Below are 15,032 nucleotides of genomic sequence, written 5' to 3'. Positions count from 1 at the left end.
GGGCTCCGCACCCCGGGGCCCGCCGGATGCAGCACGAGCCCCAGGCCCAGTCCCAGCTTCCGAACCCTAGCCAGGCTGGTGAGAGCCTCCCAAGGGCCCGGCAGACCCCCGTAACCAGTGCCTGCATACTCGGCTGGCTTACAGGACGGGGGGCTCACGCACACCGGGGCCTGCCGGATGGAGCTCAAGCCCCGGGCCCGGTCCTAGCTCGCGAGCCCTAGCCAGGCCAGAGAGAGCCTTGCCGAGCCCCAGTGGACCCCCGTCCCCAGTGCTCGGACCCTCTGATGGCTTGCAGGACGGGGGGCTCATGCACCCCGAGGCTCGCCAGACGGAGCTCAAGCCCCGGGCCCAGGCCCAGCTTCGGAACCCTAGCCAGGCTGGGGAGAGCCTCCTCGGGCCCAGGTGGACTCCCGTCCCCAACGCCCGAACCCTCTGATGGCTTGCAGGATGGGGGGGCTCACGCACCCAGGGGCCTGCCGGATGGAGCTCAAGACCCGGGCAGGTCCCAGCTTCTGAACCCTAGCCAGGCCAGGGAGGGCCTGCCCCGGGACACAGTGGATCCCTGTCCCTAACACCCGAACCCTCAGCCAGAACCAAGGAGGGTTAAGCCCAGGCCACATCCTCTCCCCGATGGCCTGCCCAGGGAGCCCATTTTCCTTGACTATTGGGGCTTATAGAATTTTGGGGAAGGACAAAAATTTTAGTTAGGTGACCAGATGGCCCTGCGTCCGCCAGCCCGCAGGGCCATCTGGTCACCCAGCCCGCAGGGCCATCTGGTCTCCCTGTCTGCAGGGTCATTTGGTCCCCCTGACTGCAGGGCCATCTGGTCACGCAGCCAGGCGATCAGATGGCCCGGGATGACCCAGTGCCCATGTGACCTGGGAGGGTGCCGTACTCAGTCGCCCTTGCAGTCCGGCGAGGGTGGCCGGGCGCACCGAGGCAGCCCCTCTGGATGTTCCTTCCCCTGGGTGGCTGCTGCTCACCTCCCTGCCCCACTTGCCCGGGAGCAGCGGGTAGCGGAGGCCATCTGGTCATCCTGTCGACCCACGAGGGATGGTGCCCCCCTTCCCCCCGGTGGGGCAGGGACTGGAGGGAGAGGCTCCCATGCTAAAGGGCACATGGTGGAGGCGGCCTCCCGCAGACCCGTGTTACCCCCTCCGCATCCCTCCCGCCAGCCTGGCAGCAGAGGGACCCACCCCTGGGTGTGGTGGAAGGAGGCGTCCGCGGGCACCCACGCACGCAGAGACAAAAGCTTGGCTCAGAGGATGACTTTCAATAGATCACAGGGAGGTAGCTGCTCTGCTACTTACGAAACGCTGACCCAGAATCAGGTCATCTACAAATGATTTAGCACCAGGTGCCCCACGTACATGCGGTGCACTAAGGGCGGACTTTGCCCCATTGGCTCCTCAGCCAAGCACATACACTACATGTCTGAACCTGCGGTTCCTCTCGTACTGAGCAGGATTACTATTGAAACAACACATCATCAGTAGGGTAAAACTAACCTGTCTCACGACGGTCTAAACCCAGCTCAAGTTCCCTATTAGTGGGTGAACAATCCAACGCTTGGTGAATTCTGCTTCAGAATGATAGGAAGAGCCGACATCGAAGGATCAAAAGGCGACGTCGATATGAACGCTTGGCCGCCATAAGCCAGTTATCCCTATTTGTAACTTTTCTGACACCTCCTGCTTGAAACCCAAAAAGTCAGAAGGATCGTCAGTCCCCACTTTCAAGGTCTGTATGGTTCGAATAGTCTTTTGCCCCTAAACCCAGGTCAGACAACCGATTTGCACGTCAGGACTGCTACGGACCTCCACCAGAGTTTCCTCGGGCTTCACCCTGCCCAGGCTTAGTTCACCATCTTTCGGGTCCTATCACGTACCCTCATGCTCCACTTGCCCAACAGAGCAGGCGAGACGGGCCAGTGGTAAATATAAATGTAAATGTAGTAGTACTTGTACATCGCATGAATCGACCCATGAGGGTATCTTGGCACTTGTATGCATACCGCTGTGGAACCCTTCCTTGCTTTTCCCTGTGAGGTGCCCACTCCTAGGCACTCCCAAGGTGAAGCCAGGCACCCTAGCATTGTTGGGGCCGTTGTGGAAATTAAGCAAGCTATTGCCCAGAGTTGCAGAGTGGGACCCATGATTCGAATAGGCACAGAGGCGAGAATCATCAGGTCCGAGGAAATTGAGCCCAAGACCTGCCGAGGCGGGAATTTAACCCTGGTCCCGGGCTAGACCTCTGCATCAGGGTCTGCCGCTCTAACCATTGAGCCACACTTCTCCACAGTGGTGTGCCTACCGCTGGAAGCGCAATGGGATCCCACCTCAGCCGGCGTGCACCGGCCCTCACCTTCATTGTGCCACAGGGCTTCGCTTGGCCCTCTGACTCGCACACATGTTAGACTCCTTGGTCCGAGTTTCAAGATGGGTCGGGTGGGTAACTGACTTTGCCGCAGACCCCTGGCGCCCAGCGTGGGCCTCCCCGCCCGGAGGCACGATGCAGTCGGGGAGTACTGAGAACAGTCTTCCCTTCAACCGCCTCGGCGTGCCCCAAGGGGCAGCTGGGGATGGGTGCCTGGGGGAGGGTGTAACACCCTCTGCCGGAGCGGAGGGCCACCTGCCACCCCGAAGCCTTCCCAGCCGTCCCAGAGCCGGTCACGGCACACCGCCACAGAGGAAATGCTTCCTGCGGGGACCGGGTGGGGCTCAGGACCCGTTCCCGTTGAGAGGATCCGGAACTCCTGGGCCTCCGAACTTTCTGCCATGTTGAATCCTCCAGGCAGACTGCACAGACCCCACTCATTTACCTCTCGACGGTTTCAAGCCCTCTTGAACTCTCTCTTTAAAGTTCTTTTCAACTTTCCCTTACCATCCGCTTGGGGCTGCATTCCCAAGCAACCCGACTCCGAGAAGACCCGATCCCGGCGCGCTAAGGGCCGCTACCGGCCTAACACCATCCGTGGGGTGAGCATCAATAAGAAGGACTTGGGCCCCTGAGTGATGCCGGGGAGTCGGCCTTCTGTACGCCACATTTCCCAGACCCGCCTCCGGGAGGGGATTCGGCACTGGGCTCTTCCCTCTTAACTCGCCATTACTGGGGGAATCCTGGTTAGTTTCCTTTTCTCCGCCTAGTAATATGCTTAAATTTAGCTGGTCGTCACGTCTGATCTGAGGTCGTAGTCGGAAGAATGATGCCAGAGCGTCAAAGGGGGTTGCCTGGGAAGGCCAGGCCCCCCTGCCAGAGCAGGGGGGCTGGCGTCCCGGCAGCACGCGCCTTCTTTCCCCAGATCGCATCCGGAAGGGTTTCACCCTCCACGGGAAGCGGGCCGCAGAGGTGGGCGCCCGAGGCGCATGCGTGCGGGCAGCCGGTGAGACAATAAAGACAGCCACACGTGGCACGTAGCCAGGCACCCCGGGATGGGTCCCGGGGCGGGCCAGTCGCCGGGCCCCTTTCTCGGGGGCCAGGCGTGCCAGTGGCATACCTCCGTGGCAGAACCTGCCGAGGGACCCTGCCACGGGTGATCAGGGGTTTGACCTTGTGGGGGATTGAAGGGGAAGGGAGCAAACCCTGTGACAGCCCCAGCTGCTTCCTGGGGAAGCCCCGGGGCGATTGAGGATCAAGCGACCCTCAGCCAGGCATAGCCCCAGGAGGAACCTGGGGCCGCAAGGTGCGTTCGAAGTGTCGATGATCAATGTGTCCTGCAATTCACACTAATTTTCGCAGCTAGCTGTGTTCTTAATCAACGCGCGAACTGAGTGATCCACCGCCAAGAGTCACAGGCAACTTTTTGAAAATGTTCACCCACCTGCAGGAGCAGGAGAGGAGGGAAGAAGGTGACACCGTCCGTCCGCCGCCCGCGCGGTGAGACAGCCTGGGCGCCTCATTCAAGGCTTCCCCTCTGGGAGTCAGACTGCACCATTGGGAAAAAAAAAACTTTGCCAGGTGCTCAGCCCGGGAGTCCCCCCACCCACCCACGGGCAAGGAAGTATGATGGGAGCAGGCAGCCTTGCAGCCGCTGGTCCCTCCTGGGGTAACCAGGAGGGACCACGCGAGTCTTAAAACCCCTCAGCCCGGCCGCATGGGACCAAGCCAAACCGGGTACCTGGCAACGAGGGAGGGTCGCCCCACCTGCACGTCAGCCGTCCGTCACCGGGCAGCCCGAGCCGTGCCGGTGGGCTGGCAATCGGCCCACCCCACCCTTCACCCAGGTCGGAGGTACCGGAAGGGAAGAGCCAGGTGGCACCCCATCCCGCAGGCTACCTACCAAGAGAAGCCGGGGTCCCCTCGCAGGCCCTCAGCCCCTTCTCTTCCAGGCCGCCCTGCCCATGAGAAGGGCCACTCCTTGGTCGCCCGGGCCCCAGTTGGGTCAGGGCTCGTCGCGGGAGGGCCCAGCCAGCACCAGTGCCTTTTGAGGGAGGGGTGGTACCAGCCCAGGGATGCACTGCCATTCGGTTAACCCTTCCACTGCCAGTGGAGGGGTCTGTGCCGGGTGAACTTGGGTTCTGTCTCAGAGAGGGACAGGGGACAGGGGATGCCCCCCCTGCCCTGTCCCTCACACATTGGTCAGGCCCTCCCTGGGGGGAAGAGGCCCCCCAAAATCCCGGTCCTAAACCCGAGCACCCCACCGGCCGGGGCGTGCCAGGGCAGGGCTGGGCCCTGTGCCTAGAGTGCGTGCTTGCAGGAGGCGGCCGGAGGGCTTCGGGCTGGCACCGTCGGTTGCGCGGGCCGCTCCGCCGTTAATGATCCTTCCACAGGTTCACCTACGGAAACCTTGTTATGACTTTTATTTCCTCTAGATCGTCAAGTTTAATTGTCTTCTTGGAGCTCCGCCAGGGCCGTTGCCGACCCCGGCGGGGCTGATCCAAGGACCTCACTAGACCATCCAATAGGTAGTAGCGACTGGCGGTGTGTACAAAGGGCAGGGACTTAATCAACGCAAGCTTATGACCCGCACTTACTGGGAATTCCTCGTTCATGGGAAATAATTGCAATCCCCAATCCCTATCACGAACAGGGTTCAGCGGGTTACCAGCACCTGTCGGCAAAGGGGAGACACATTCTGATCCGTTCAGTATAGCGTGCGTGCAGCCGCGGACATCTAAGGGCATCACAGACCTGTTATTGCTCGATCTTGTGTGGCTGAGCGCCACTTGTCCCTCTAAGAAGTTGGACGCCGACCGCTGGGGGTCGCGTAACTAGTTAGCATTGAGTAGTCTTGTTCGTTATCGGAATTAACCAGACAAATCGCTCTAGCAAATAAGAACGGCCATGCACCACCACCCACAGAATCAAGAAAGAGCTATCAATCTGTCAATCCTTTCCATGTCCGGGCCAGTAAGGTTTCCCGTGTTGAGTCAACTTAAGCCGCAGGCTCCACTCCTGGTGGTGCCCTTCTGTCAATTCCTTTAAGTTTCAGCTTTGCAACAATACTCCCCCCGGAACCCAAAGACTTTGGTTTCCTGGAAGCTGCTTGGCGGGTCATGGGAATAACGCCATTGGATCGCTAGTCGGCATCGTTTATGGTCGGAACTACGACGGTATCTGATCGTCTTTGAACCTCCGACTTTCGTTCTTGATTAATGAAAAGATTCTTGGCAAATGCTTTTGCTTTGGTTCGTCTTGCGCCAGTCCAAGAATTTCACCTCTAGCGGCACACTACGAATGCCCCCGGCCGTCCCTCTTAATCATGGCCCCAGTTCCGAAAACCAACAAAATAGAACCGGAGTCCTATTCCAATATTCCTAGCTGAAGTATTCAGGCCACCGGCCTGCTTTGAACACTCTAATTTTTTCAAAGTAAATGCTTTGGACCCCCAGGACACTCAGGCTAGAGCATCAAGGGGTTGCTGAGAGGCAGGGGCTGGGACAGGTGGTAGCTCGCCTCGCGGCGGACCGCCAGCTCGATCCCAAGATCCAACTATGAGCTTTTTAACTGCAGCAACTTTAATATACGCTATTGGAGCTGGGATTACCGTGGCTCCTGGCACCAGACTTGCCCTCCAATTGATCCTCATTAAAGGAATTAAAATGTACTCATTCCAATTACAGGGCCTCGAAAGTGTCTTGTATTTTTTGTCACTACCTCCCCGAGTCCGGAGTGGGTAATTTGCGCGCCTGCTGCTTTCTTCGGATGTGGTAGCCGCTGCTCAGGCTCCTCTCTGGAATCAAACCCAGATTCCCCATTACCCGTGGTCACCATGGTAGGCACAGAAAGTACCATCGAAAGTTGATAGGGCAGACATCCTAATGTATCGTTGCCGTCACAGGGACGTGCGATCGGCCCGAGGTTATCTAGAGTCAACAAAGAGGCCGGGCGAGCCCGGATTGGTCTTGGTCTGATAAATGCACGCATCACAGGCGGTCAGCGCTCGTTGTCATGTATTAGATCTAGAATTACCACAGTTATCCAAGTAACAGATGGAGCGATCAAAGGAGCCATAACTGATTTAATGAGCCATTCACAGTTTCACTGTACCGGCTGTGTGTACTTACACGTGCATGGCTTAATCTTTGAGACAAGCATATGCTACTGTCAGGATCAACCAGGTAGCTGCACCTGATGACGGGGTGAGGGGCCGCGTGCCCATCTCCCTGACCGGTAACCTTTGCGTACGCCCTCCGTCTCTCGGGAGTCTGCCAAGGGAAGGAGCCCGCCCGCCGGGGCGGGAGGGCTCGCTGGAGGGGTGTGGAGGGGTGCGGTCCCATGGGCACCGGCAGGCCCAGCCGTCTCCCCCGGGAGGGAGAGGAGGGCCAAGAAGCAGCCTGAGCCATACACAGGTGTGCCGTAGCCTGGCAGCGGCACCACTCAGAACACTCATTCCGAGCTGCTGTGGAATTGTGCTGGGCAGAGAGGGGTGATGGTGTGGTGCACGGGGCCTATGTATCTGCTGGGAAGCAGCATCCGAGGGCCTGGCGCCACCCAACCCCTCCTGCTTGGGTCAGACCTCTGGGGGGCACGAGCTGCCGGGGCCACTCGGCCTTCGCTCTGCTGGGTATAAAGGGCCTCCCGCCAGGCCCTCAAGTCGGACTGTCCATGCGGGGTGGAAGCTCTTTGCCCGAAACAACAGCCGAGGCTGGCCAAGCAGACCATCCCTAAACGGACCGAGAGCGCCCAATCGATCAGTGTCTAGCCGGGGAATCCCCTGGCAGGCTGCCCTGATCAGGTGGTATGCTGGCTTAGTGTCCCCTGCCTGCTCGCTCCCGGGGCAAGCAGACTCAGAGAAAAAGGCCCATCGGGTAGGGGCCCGAGAGGCAGGTGCGTACCCGGGCCCCTGGGGGCCGCAGCAGGGGGGCGGGTGCTGCCTTCCCCCTGTCTTGGCATTGCCGGACCTCATGGAGGTCTGCCTGAGCAAACTCTGAGGAAAAAGGACCACTGGGAAGGGGCTGAGAGGCAGGTGCGTGTCTGGGCCCCTGGGGGCCCCGGCGGGCGGGCCCGGGTCCTGCCTTCCCCTCATTCAGAATCGCCAGACCTATAGGAGGTCGGACTGAGGAAAAAACCTTGGAGAAAAAGGACTATCGGGAAGGGGCTGAGAGGCAGGTGCGTTCCCCTGCCCCTGGGGGCCCGGCGGGTGGGCCCGGGTGCTGCCTGCCCCGTCTCTGTATCGCCGGACCTCGCAGAGGCCTGCCTGAGCAAACTCGGAGAAAAAGGACCATCGGCAAGGGGCTGAGAGACAGGTGTGTACCCGGGTCTGCCTTCTCCTTATTCAGAATCGCCAGACCTCACGGAGGTCTTATTGACCCTCTACTTAGTAATCCGGAGGAAAATGGCCCCCCTTTCTTGTAATCCGTGCACACGCGGTGACAGAGGGGACCCAAGGCGCAAAAGTACTCGACCTCCTGGAGCCCTCGCTGGGATCCCGGAGGCAAATGGCACCTCATTGGGACTTCCAGGGAAGTTCGGCCATCTGGTCGCCCCATTGGAAAGCATTGCGGGTGACCAGATGGCCGAGGGGATCTGGGTGACCAGATGGCCGAGGGGATCTGGGCGACCAGATGGCCGAGGGGATCTGGGCGACCAGATGGCCAGGCATGAAAGGGAAGCTATCTGGTCACCCTGTGCCCCAATGAAGTAGTGAGCGGGCGCCCGGGGCATGGTGGACCTTCGGCGCCCTATTGGAAAGCATTGGGTGTGACCAGATGGCCGAGGGGAATGGTGCGAACAGATGGCCGTGACTGAAATTATGCCAATCTGCCTGCCCGAGCCTTCGCGGGAGTGCTCCCACCTGCCCTTGTAGGGCTTGGGAACTGCAGGGCTCCAGGGCAGCAGGGCTCCAGGGCTGCAGGGCTCCCGGGCTGCAGGGCTCCGGGGTGGCAGGGCTCTGGTGCGACAGGGTTCCAGGGCTGCAGGGCTCCTGGGCTGCAAGGGTCCAGGGCTGCAGGGAGCTCTGAAACCACATGCTGCGCCTTGGGCACGGGGAGCACCACCGGAGCTCTCTGGCCCCGACACCTTGGGGAGGACTGCCCGGGACCCATGGAGCCCATTCCGGGCACTGTCCCACGCCGTGGGCCAGAGCCCCCTGGACAGAGGAGAGATGTTGTCCCAGCATAGACCATATGGTCACCGGCAGAGAGCCGCCAGCCCGAGAGGGGTGTCCCATGCAATCCCTGCCCCTAGTAATCCAGAAGAAGGCTACCACTCTTTCTGGGAACCTGCGCGCACCGCGAGGCTCAGGGGACCCTAGGCGCATATACGCGCCCAACCTCTTGGAGCCCTCATTGGGATCCGGGAGGTGAATGGTACCTCATCGGAACTTCCAGGGAAGCCGGGCCATCTGGTCGCCCCATAGGAAAGCATTGGGTGCGACCAGATGGCCGAGGGGAGAGGTGCGACCAGATGGCCGGGAACGAAAGGACTCCCATCTGCAAGCCCAGAGGCCACCTGCCCACGGAGAGCATGGCTCAGGGGCTCTCGGTCCCGGACCCGGACATCCGGGGGAGGACTGCCAGGGACCCATGGAGCCCGTCCCGGGCACTCAGCCATGCCATTGTCCCTGGAGGAGGGATCCCCAGACGCCCAGGGGAGGACTGCCCGGGACCCATGAAACCTGTCCCGGGGCACCCTGCAATGCCATTGGCCCTGGAGGAGGGAGCCCCGGATGCCCGGGGGGGCATTGCCCAGGCATAGCCCATCTTTTCCGGGCAGAGAACCGCCAGCCTGGGAGGAGTATCTGGGCATACTCTGCCCCTAGTAATCTGGAGGAAAGCTACCCCTCTTTCTTGGAACCCACGCGCACCGAGTGACGGAGGGGACCCAGGGCGTGAATGCGCCCGACCTTCTGAAGCTCCCGCTGGGATCAGGGAGGCAAATGGCACCTCATCGGGACTTCCATAGAAGACCGGCCATCTGGGTGCCCCGTTTGAATGCATTGCGTGCGACCAGATGGCCGAAGGGAAAGGTGCGACCAGATGGCCGGGACCGAAAGAACTCCCAGCTGCCTACCCGAGCCTTCATGGGAGTGCTCCCACCCCGCCTACCCTTGTAAGGCTCGGGGGCTGCAGGGCTCAGGGGCTGCAGGGCACCGAGGCTGCAGGGCTCTGGGGCTGCAGGGCTCAGGGGCTGCAGGGTTCGGGGGCTGCAGGGCTCGGGGGCTCCAAAACCCCACATTGGGCCTCAGGCATGGGGAGGCCTGCAAGCGCTCCTGGGGCCCAGCCGCCCAGGGGAGGACTGCCCTGGAGTCTTGCAGGTCTCCAGGGATCTGCACCAGGCACCCTTGTCCGGGCAGATGGACTCTTGGCAGGCCATAGGATGGGGGCTCCCAACCCCAGGCCCCGGGGCCGGTCCCTGCTTTCCAACCCAACTAGGCCAAGGAGATCAGGGAGTCTGCCCAGGCATGAGGGTCTCCTGTCCCGGGCACATGGACCCTCAGGACTTGCCCTCGTTTTCCACAAATGTTTTCCAAAATTCTGGATAGTGTGTGTAGTGGCGCTATGCAAACTACTAGGTGACACTGCGCATCCCAGATGTAGCTCAAAAGGCTTAACCCCTTCCATGCTCACGACGGAAAGGTTCCGTCATGAGCACAAGTTCAAGTGTGCTCATGGCGGAACCATTCCATCATGACCATATGCTCAGAAAATCCCTCTGCTGCAGACAGCAGAGGGATTTCCCTTTTTGTTGCCTGGGGAGGTGGGGAAGAGTTTCCCCAAACTCCCAGGCCCATTTTTGAATTTCGTGGATCCACACAGAATCCAGAACCTCCCACCACAGAAATGTGAGAAAAATTGTTTTTGGACAAATTTTGAGGTTTGCAAGGGATTCTGGAAATCTGTCCCCTAGCGGGGCTCTCCAGAGGAGAGAGAGAGAGTCCTGCCACCACACGAAGGAGCCCAGCGAGCCACCACCTCCCAGACAGTGGTGAGTGCGGGCGTCCCCGGGGTCGCTCCTCTGCTCGAGGCAGTTCCTTGGGCCGATACTTTGACGAGCCCTGAGGAGCTCAAGAGCCTTTTTAGGCGGCCGAGTCCCCCGAGTCAAGCGGGGGCAGGTGTGGTATGCGCAGAGTGGCCCTGGTTGGAAGCGGGCCGCTCCCACGCTAAAGGAGCATTGTGCCTAGAGTCCAGAGGGACTCCCACGTGAGAGGCTCTTGAGGGCCACAATTGTCTCAAGCCCGGAGAGGCTCCAACGTCTCCAAGGGCACCACCTTGCTCAGTGGTAGAGCGGCCCCGGAAGGCAGCGTGCCACTCCCACCTTGCCCCACATTGATTGGAGAGCCATGAGGGCTCTAGGGGCATCAGTTTGTTTGGAGCCCAGAGGGGTTCAGGGGCCTTGCTTTGTTTAGAGCCCAGAGAGGCTCAGGGGACAGTCAGTTGTTCAGAGCCTGTGAGGCTCCCACTTGTTGGCCCCATTGTTGTTACAGCTGCCCAGCACTTAGTGGGCAGCTGCCACGTTTAGGCTTGTTCTTGGCTGCCTGCAGCCTGCCCTGGCATTTGGGACACAGGGCGTCCTAGCCCCCTGAGAGGTCAGTTGGCCTAGGGACAGTCACAGGTTGTGACCTTATGTGATTTCTGCGCAATTGTTCTTCCTGCACCTCTGAATGTGTTTTTATGCGTCATGTGCCTTGTTCTTACACCGCTGAATGTATGTTTATGCATCATGTGTTTTCCTTCCCTACACCTCTGAATGTTGTGATGCATCACGTGTAATATGTTCTTGCTTATACCCCTAAATGTATAGTGATACTTAGGTGGTTGTTCTTTCTAGTACAGGTGTGCTAGTGAGGTCCTGGTTCCCTGCGTGGCATTCTCCTAAGGTGGTTAGGGTTGCGTAGGTGGTACTTACCTCTTACCAGTAGTTACTGGTTGTGTGCTCTAATTTCTATTTTGTGCTACAGTGATTTTATATTCTATGTTCTAAGTGCTAATTCTACCAAGTGCTAGTTCTAAAAGTGCCTATTCCTGACAGTGGTCCATGTGGCCCTGTCCTGTACATATATCCCCTGTAAATTCTGCCCATGCCTGTTGGCACATTGTAAAGTGTGTGTTTCTATCTAATGTGTTTGCTACAATACAAAGGCTATTTTTATACATATTTTAATCAAAAAGAGACTAGCTCGTGCCTTTAGGACAAAGGTTTTAGGGACTCAGGTATGTTTTGTCATAGGAGGAAAGAGCACCTGTTTGGTGTGCTCATGAAGCCCTCACCCACCAACCTAGATGGTAGCATGCTTCATCATTGGGCCCACCCAGTGACACCTAGCGTGTCCCGGGTGTGCTTCAACGCCTAATTACAGCGGAGCAGGTATGTCGCTGAGTGTGCGGTGAAGAGTGTTGTGAAAGTGATGTTAAAACGGCTTGGCGATGGTCCCAGTACCCGAAGGTGGATTAGACTTTAATACCAGGGCCACCGTCAGCGGTTAAAAATAAGGCTGTAGGACGTTGGAGGCGAGTTACGACCTCTCACATCCATGGTGAGTCAACATGTTTCAGCCAGTGCCTTATGAATATGCTGGCTTTCTTCAGGACTAAAATAAAAGATGTGTGTGTGATTAAACTAGTGGGTGTGTAATTCAGACTATGTGTATACACGCCCTAAAGTGTTTATCTATGTGTGAGAGGGGGATTCCCTTCTCAAAACACGCTAGTTCAAGCAGTATTATGCTCCAAGGTTGCAAAGAGGCAGGGGTTTCCAGCTTTTCTGGATAGGACCTGTTCTGGACCTGTAGTGCCTCCTCTGCATACCGGTGAGACAATCCTATTTTTATACATAACCTTGTGTGGAGTTTCCTTTGTGGTGGGCCTTGGGTGTTGTTGTTGGGTGCGCGCGCAACTGCTTAACTTACATAGCCTCCGAGTTTAGCCTTACTGCTCGTGTCAGGTTACCAAGGGGGTGAGCAGGGGCTATCTTGGCGTGTAACTCCCTTGCCCTAACTTAGAGTGGTGGACTCCGACTGATTTTGGCGCAAGCCTTGGCCAGCCACAGATCCCATTTCTAACAATGATCCATGCAGATTCCAGAACTTTCCACCACAGAAATGTTAGGAAAATCTGTTTATTTGAGACAGATTTTGAGGTTTGTAAGGGATTCTGATTAACAGATCCTGGTGAGAGCCAGACAAGTCACCACATCCTCGATTCCCCTGGCTGTCTGGTTTTAAAAAATGTATAGGTTTGCTAGTTTTCCCTAGGTGCCGGCAGAGCTAGGGTTCAAAACCTACAGCTAGGCACTTTGCAAAATAGTGTCAGTTTTCATTGTAAAATGTGGTGTGTCCACGTAGCGTTTTAGGCCGTTTCCTGTCGCGGGCACTAGGCCTACCCACACAAGTGAGGTATAATTTTTTTCAGAAGACTTTGGGGAATGTGGGGTGGGTAGAATTTTGTGAATCCATGCAGATTCCAGAACTTTCCACCGCAGAAATGTGAGGAAAAGGTATTTTTTGACAAATGTTGAGGTTTGCAAGGGATTCTGGGTAACAGAACCTGGTGAGAGCCAGTCAAGTCACCCCATCCTGGATTCCCTGGATGTGTAGTTTTCAAAAAGATATAGGTTTGCTAGGTTTCCTTAGGTGCTGGCAGAGTTAGGGTTCAAAATCCACAGCAAGGCGCTTTGCAAAAAAAGGGTCTGTTTTCACAGTGAAAATGTGGGGCGTCCACCTTGCGTTTTGGGCCATTTCCAGTCGCGGGCACTAGGCCTACCTATATAAGTGAGGTACCATTTTTCTCTGAAAACTTCGGGAAACACGGGATGGGTGGCATTTTGTGGATCCACACAGCTTCCTGAATATTCCACCACAGAAATGTGAGGAAAATGTGTTTCTTTGAACACATTTTTAGGTTTGCAAGGGATTCTGGGTAAAAGAAACTGGTGCGAGCCAGTCAAGTCACCCCATCCTGGATTCCCATGGGTGTCTAGTTTAAAAAAACATATAGGTTTGCTAGGTTTCCGTAGGTGCCAGAAGAGCTAGGATACAAAATCTACAGCTAGGCACTTTGCAAAAAAAGAGTCTGTTTTCACTGTGAAAAAGTGGTGTGTCCAAGTTGTGTTTTGGGCTGTTTGGCTGCCGCGGGAACTAGGAATACCCACACAAGTGAGGTACCGTTTTTCTCAGAAGCCTTTGGGGAACGCGGGTTGGGTGGAATTTTGTGGATCCACACAGATTCCGAAACTTTCCACCAGAGAAATGTGGGATGTTTTGCAAATTTTGAGGTTTGCAAAGGATTCTGGTTAAAAGAACCTTGTGAGAGCCAGTCACGTCACCCCAGCCTGGATTCCCTTGTGTGTCTAGTTTTAAAAAATGTATAGGTCTGCTAGGTTTACCCAGGTGCCGGCAGAGTTAGAGTTCAAAATCTACAGCTAGGCACTTTGCAAAAAAAGGGTCAGTTTTCACTGTAAAAATAAAGTGTGTCCAAATTTTAAGCCTTTTCCTTTCGCGAGCACTAAGCCTACCCTCACAAGTGAGGTACCATTTTCATCGAGAGACTTAGGGTAACACAGACTTGTGGAGCAACTGTTATTGTCTATTGACTTTTGATGCATGTGTGCCTTCCAAATGAAAGACAATGTGTAAAAAATAAGTCATTTAGAAAAATGACCTATAATTCTCATGCTAGTATGGGTACTCACAATTTCAGAAATGTGCACATATCTACTGTTTCCAAACTCCATATTTTGTTCCAATTTCAGAAATACATAGGTGTCTTTCATACCGATGTTTCCATTTATATATTTTCACAAATGAATTGCTATATACCTGGTACATAATAAAAAACCATTGTAAGACCCTGCTCAGTTATTGGCTGTGGGTTCAGCGGGTTCTTGGTGAACCTGCAAGTCCTATATATCCTCACAACCAGAACGGTCCAGCAGATGTAACAGTATATTGCTTTCCAACAGTTGTCACTATTTGAAGTAGTTACAGGTGAAAACATTTGCACAAATGGCTGATTTTCCAACCAATTTTCACTTTTTCCTATATTCAACTGTTAGTTTCTAATAAGAAACCTTGAAGGAACTACACAAATTACCCCTTGATGAATTCAGAAGTTTGTCTACCTTTCTAAAGTGTACAGCTTTCCAGGATCCAATATTGCGTTTACACCCATTTCTACCATTAACTGAAAGAAGAATGAGAGCACAAAAATTAACAAAAATAGGCTATATTCCAGTAAAATGCCAAAACTATGTAAAAAATGTTGGTTTCATGACAAAAGTCTACCAGTCCCTAAAAACTGGGAAAATTGTGATTTCAGTCCCGCATACCCGTTGTTTATACCATTTACAGGGAGAAAAACAGACACTTTCATTTGCAACACTTTTTCCTAATTTTTCTCCCAAAAACCAAAAATTAGCTGTATTTTGGCACATTTCTTGGTCCCCTCCTGGTGAATCCACAAACCCTGGGTACCTTCAGAATTCCCACGATGTTGGAAGAAAAGGACGCATATTTGGTGTGGTACCTTATGTGGTCAAAAGGTTACAGGGGTCCAAATGCAAACTAGCCCAAAAAGCCCCCAAAAAAGGCTTAGCAGGGGGGAAAGGCCTAGCAGTGAAGGGGTTAAAGCAATATTGTTCTCCTGGGGTCACAC

General features: G+C 55.8%; 1 non-coding gene and 2 pseudogenes across 1 annotated transcript; all 3 read right to left on the bottom strand.

Moving 5' to 3' along the window:
• Window positions 1–1,245: 1,245 nt before the first annotated feature.
• On the bottom strand, window positions 1,246–3,191 carry LOC147702376 (28S ribosomal RNA; annotated as a pseudogene).
• A 445-nt stretch (window positions 3,192–3,636) lies between these two features.
• On the bottom strand, window positions 3,637–3,790 carry LOC147702375 (5.8S ribosomal RNA). The gene has a single exon (XR_015298406.1). It is a non-coding gene; the product is annotated as a 5.8S ribosomal RNA (ribosomal RNA).
• Window positions 3,791–4,752: 962 nt separating this feature from the next.
• On the bottom strand, window positions 4,753–6,563 carry LOC147702374 (18S ribosomal RNA; annotated as a pseudogene).
• Between the last annotated feature and the right edge of the window lie 8,469 nt (window positions 6,564–15,032).

This window comes from Lissotriton vulgaris, chromosome 7, assembly GCF_964263255.1.
Source record: "Lissotriton vulgaris chromosome 7, aLisVul1.2, whole genome shotgun sequence".
In the NCBI taxonomy this organism is placed as follows: Eukaryota; Metazoa; Chordata; class Amphibia; order Caudata; family Salamandridae; genus Lissotriton; species Lissotriton vulgaris.
Note: the sequence above shows the minus strand (reverse complement) of the source record. Positions and strands in the feature narration are given on the sequence as shown.